Source organism: Lipophrys pholis, assembly GCF_963383615.2.
Source record: "Lipophrys pholis genome assembly, chromosome: 3".
Taxonomy (NCBI): Eukaryota; Metazoa; Chordata; class Actinopteri; order Blenniiformes; family Blenniidae; genus Lipophrys; species Lipophrys pholis.
The window spans coordinates 28,636,775-28,642,774 of NC_137627.1; positions in this window are offsets into that span (position 1 = coordinate 28,636,775).

The window sequence follows — 6,000 nt, forward strand, 5'->3', positions numbered from 1 at the left end:
CTTGCACAGTTGAGGATCAAGATTTCATCCTCATGATGGAGACCTTTGATAAGAGGCTGACCGTACCCAAAAGAACAAAAATAAATAACATAGTTGACAAGATTTATGATGGCGAAAAACAAAAGTACAAAGAGAGGCTTGCCACAGCACGCAAAGTAACAGTTGGGCTGGACATATAGACTAAAATAGGCCTAACAGCATAATTTTTGGCAATCAGTGCATGCTTTTTATGTCATGTTATTTAAGCATTACCACCACCACTGGTTGAAAATAGAAATGCAGCATTTCCAGCTCATATCGTCAATTGACTCTTAATGCCTGTGCCCCACGTGACGTCATTTTGACAGTGACCTGTTGTGTCTGACTCGTATCCACAGCAATGAGCGACATATTCACATAAATCAGATTTGTGTCCACAGTAGGGTTGTTCCGTATACCGGTACTGTATTGGTATCGCGGTACCGACACCTTTAAAACGACACTATACTGGGCCCGGCATCTCTTTTTTTTTTTTTTACGTCTCTGTGGAGCGTCACTGTGTTGTAATTTGCACCGAGGACAGTCGTAAGTCTCTCTGTGGGGGAAGCGTCGGCGGGCTGGTCCGCTTTTTGACTCATTTTGGATGTTTTGGACAATCGAAAGTGCGGAAAACAGCGCTCCGGTTTCTCCGAGACGGGGTGCGCAAAAGCTCCCGCGTTCCGACTTGAGATCCGCAACTGAATATGCTTGAAAACTTGACAAACTATCACATTTTGAAATGACTAAAATATGACTAAAACTAATAAACATTTTCTTCCATAAGACTAAGGGTTGGTCCGAATCTCCTTATCTATCGACTTTTCCTTAACCCCGGAAGTGTTTTGTGTGGCGGCCATGATAAGGACTGTCCGAATTCTCAATAAGCAAAGGAAAGGAGGCTCATTGCTTCCTTTAGAGCCTCCTTTAGCTTAGGAACCACTGATGCATCCTTTTGCAAAGGAGGTGAGCTCATGCTGCCCCACAATTCCTTGCGGCGACAACATTTAAAGGGACCCGCTCATCCGAGCGTTCAGGGAAACTCCACGATGTAGGAAAAAGGGAGAAGATCATGTAAGTTACCAAAGCAATAATCTGCCTTAAACAACTTTAAATCATATAAAACCCAAATGCGCTTTTTGTAGTCCATTTTTGGAAACTAGTTGTTCTTTTCCGCACCATGGCGGACGTCACTAACTTGCGCCGCCGTCGCATAATTATGATGTCACTAAGTGAAAGTGAGGTCCGACTGCCACACTAACGTGATCGCCTTTTACCAACTATGGGACGTCATCCATGGGGTTAAGGTAAAGTCGATAGATAAGGAGATAGGTGGGACTTTTCGGACGTACCCCAGGACTAAGACTAAAACTAAGATGGCTGCCAAAAACAACACTGGTTGCGTGACCCCCACCAGGGCCCCCCCCAACCCCTCCGGTAAGTTGCACCCCTGCACTTTACCGCCAGGGGGCTCCAACTCCATCACACCCGGAGGAGGAGGCTGCTGTCTGAAACCAGCGCACGGAGATTGGTTAGACAAAGCCTGGCGCCACGCAGTGCCTGAAGACGGGAATCAGGTATAAAACCTTGATGCGGTGGGCCCACCCAACACCGAGTCAGATCAAAATGCTGATCGTAACGAATCAGCTCTGCACGGAGCCACGAGGAACCACAACGACCGGATTCTAACTTGCTGGCCAAGTGAAGAAAGCCGGGGGAAGTACTTTCACTTTTCGTAGTTTTTTCGGGGGATCCTCGGAGCACAGCGAGCGTCTCCCCCCCACCGCTACACTGGCCCCACTGCTCAGTAGCTGAATGCAGGGCTCCACATTTCTAGATTTGGGACGCCCAATCCAGACACGGTAACAAACAAGTTACCACAGCCGCATGGGACCGCACAGCACAAACGAACACTAAGAGAGCATTTGTCTGCGTAGCGTTGCTAAATTTGTCTGAAGCTAATATATGCAATGTGTTTTCCTGTGTCCCTGATAACGATTCATCTGTTTGTGTACTCGCGGGAACGTCACAGCGAGTATGAAAGTCCGGTTCTTCACCTCAGACATCAGAGGCCCAGGTGAGCTTCCAGGAGCCACTCGATCTCTGTGAAGGAAACGGGAATTGGAAACGAACTTTCTCGCCAGAACTCCTTCTCTTTTCTCCCTCTCTTACCAACGCTAGCTTCGCGCGCGCTCGTCACCATTATCTAATCGAGATTAGATCAACGCTCACACACAGTCACAAGTAGCAACCGAACTGCTATCTTGTGCCGCCGGACACATCTGTACGGTCACCAGAGTTCTGACTGCATGTTCCGACATCCAGTTAAAACGCCGGCATTTAGAACCGTGCCAACAAAGCCGTCCGGTGACCTGGGTAAGCGTCACTGTTTCTCAAGAAACAGGTCTGCGTCCGTGAAACCATGCCACCATTTTGGCTCAGTGAGATACCCCTCCCACCCCCTTCTCCCGCATGCGCGAACGACGGATGTCTTGTTGTCTGGTCGCTATGCGATTCAAACATCTCTAGTGGACGCGTGGGTCATTACAGTCTCTCGGCGTACCGCTGCCCGGTGGACGCTTGAGTCATTGCATCACCCTAACCCTCCAGCGTCTGCCTCTATCTGGTGGACGTTCGAGGTCAACACACACCTACACACACATATTAGATCTCCGTGTTAGATGACATTTGATACTGAGATGTGTTGATTTATGAGATGATTTCTGAATCATTTCTGAATAAATTTTTTTTAAATAAATGCCGGTTAGCTGAATTGAACGATTCCTGGTGATTATTGTTTATTCATTGTTGACATTCGCTGGTTTGTAACAGTCTATGCTCGGATATCCCACCTTCCCTTTAATTCAACATTGTTATATTTTAACCAAAAATATAGGAGTTTTTCCTTTACACAGTCGCAAATAAATCTGCTTGCTCATGTGGATTTGTTGGGTTTTTCTATTTTCTGTTAAAAGCACCTAGAAATGACTGTTGTATTTGGTGCTATATAAATAAAGTTGAATTGAATTGAATTAACCAACTTAAATAAGGCTTTTTCCAAACGAGTGATATTTTTGTATTAGCTATTTCCAGATTCTCTGGTTGTTCCCCTTTTATTATTAATGAATAAATAAATTTATTCAAATGAATAATGTCTCATGAATAAATTGTTTGATATTTTATTAACTTTAAGTAATTAATCAATGGTTAACCACCGGTTCTGTTCATAAGTTTTATGGACAGAATTTCTAGGCACAGCCAGGGACCGGAGGGGGTCTGGTTTGGGGACCACAGGATCTCGTCTCTGCTTTTTGCGGACGATGTGGTCCTGGTGGCTTCATCAAACCTGGACCTTCAGCGTGCACTGGCGCGGTTCGCAGCCGAGTGTGACGCAACTGGGATGAGGATCAGCACCTCTAAATCCGAGGCCATGGTTCTCGGCCGGAAAAAGGTGGCTTGCCCCCTTCAGGTCGGTGGAGAGCCCTTGTCCCAAGTGGAGGAGTTCAAGTATCTCGGGGTCTTGTTCACGAGTGGGGGGAAGATGGAGCGTGAGATCGACAGACGGATCGGTGCAGCGTCTGCAGTTATGCGGTCGCTGTATCGGTCCGTTGTGGTGAAGAAGGAGCTAAGCCAAAAGGCGAGGCTCTCGATTTACCAGTCGATCTTCGTTCCTACCCTCAGCTATGGTCATGAGCTTTGGGTCATGACCGAAAGAACGAGATCCCGGATACAAGCGGCTGAAATGAGTTTCCTCCGTAGAGTGGCTGGGCGCACCCTTAGAGATAGGGTGAGGAGCTCAGTCACCAGGGAGGAGCTCGGAGTAGAGCCGCTGCTCCTCCGCATCGAGAGGAGCCAGCTGAGGTGGCTCGGGCATCTGTTTCGGATGCCCCATGGACGCCTCCCTCGGGAGGTGTTCCGGGCATGTCCCTCCGGTAGGAGGCCTCGGGGCAGACCTAGGACACGCTGGAGAGACTATGTCTTTCGGCTGGCCTGGGAACGCCTTGGGGTCCCACCGGAGGAGCTGGAGGAAGTGTCTGGGGCGAGGGAAGTCTGGGCTTCCTTGCTTAGACTGCTGCCCCCGCGACCCGGCCCCGGATAAGCGGAAGAAAATGGATGGATGGATGGATGGATAATTAATCAATTACTTCCTGTGACATCTTTGTCCTATCATTAGCAGCTCAGATAAACTACTGAGGTGTACCAGTGTTTACATAGTGAAAAGGTGGGCCATGTGCTGTCATCCAGAGACAGAAAATTCAACTTTTGAGAGCCGATGAGAGTCCCAGTTGGTCAGCTGGCGCTAGCAACCATGCTAACTATCATGCTAACCACTTGGAGTGGGTGACGCAGAGCAACCAGCTGTTCCTGCAATTTCAATTAGCTTGTGATCCTTGCTAGTTAGCTAGTCAACAAAGCGCAGATTAGCATGTTAGCAAGTTTACTAGTCCACAAACCACACATTAGCATGTTTATGTCACAGCGCACATTAGCATACTAGTCCTCAAAGCCACATTAGCATGTTAGCTTGTTACTGTCACAGTGTACATTAGCATGTTAACTAGTCCACTTACTGCATGTAAGCAAGACCACAAAGTGCACGTTAGCATGTGAGCTAGTCCACAAAGTGCACATTAGCCAGTTTATGTAGGACATTATAGCAAGTTAGCTAGTTTACAAGTTCACAAACCACACATTAGTAGGTTAACTTGTTAATGTCACAGTGTATATTAGCATATTAGCTAGTCCACTTATTGCATGTTAGCAAGACCACAAAGTTCACGTTAGCATGTTAGCTAGTCCACAAAGTGCACATTAGCACGTTAACTAGTTTATGTAGGACAAAATCACAAGTTAGCTAGTTTACAAGTTCACAAACCACACATTAGTAGGTTAACTTGTTAATGTCACAGTGCATATTAGCATGTTAGCTAGTCCACAAAGTGCACATTAGCTAGTTTATGTAGGACATTATAGCAAGTTAGCTAGTTTACAAGTTCACAAACCACACATTAGTAGGTTAACTTGTTAATGTCACAGTGCATATTAGCATGTTAGCTAGTCCATGAACTGCATATTAGCTAGTCCACAAACCACACATTAGCATATTAGCATCTTTATGTAGCACACAATAGCATGTTAGCTAGTCTTTAAACCACATATTAGCATGTAAGCTAGTCCACAAATCAAACATTAGCATGCTTGCTTGGTTATGTAGCACATTATAGCAGGTTAGCCCATAAACAAGGACCTTCATGGTATTGCATGATCCTGGGTCATCACCTGCAGTTAGTGATGTCATCAGAGTGGGAGAGAGGTGGATTTTATCCACTCTCTTGGAAACAACTCCTCAGAATGCAGAGTTTTTGGGCAAATATTTTGATAAAATTATAATTTCTTGAGAGGAAAATTTGTTGTCTTTCAGTCTGTGTGGGGTTCGAAGCAGTCAGACGTAAACTGTAGACACTAGTTTGATGCAGACGCACGATTTTGCTCCATCTGACTCGACGATAAATGTGGCTTGAAATCGGAAGAACAAATGACAGCAATGTTCTCTCTTCAAAAAGGTCTTGTTTTATGAAATGTTCCCCACATGTGTAACATCGTCTTGTTCGGCAGGTTCTTGTCTGAAATGTTCGCTTTTTCGATCAGAGTTGCGGTTTAGGCAGTCGCCACTTGTTCGAGGTATTCTGCCACGGCTGTTTTTGAGGAGACATTTTGGTTGTCCCATGTATTTAAATGAGAGGAGGGAGGCGGTAGGATTCGGCGTTCGGAACTTTGACGGCTAATAAAAACGAAACTGCTCGACTAATCACAAAGTTGAAATGAATTTTTGAGCAGGAGAGTCTCCTCTATCATTTAATGGTGTTTTGAAGCCGATACTCTTGCTCCGTTAGTGATGCAGTCTATTTCTTTTTACAGAGTTTCTACGGGTCGTTTGAGTCAGTTACGCATGCACACTCTCACATGGACGCAAACGCCATGTCA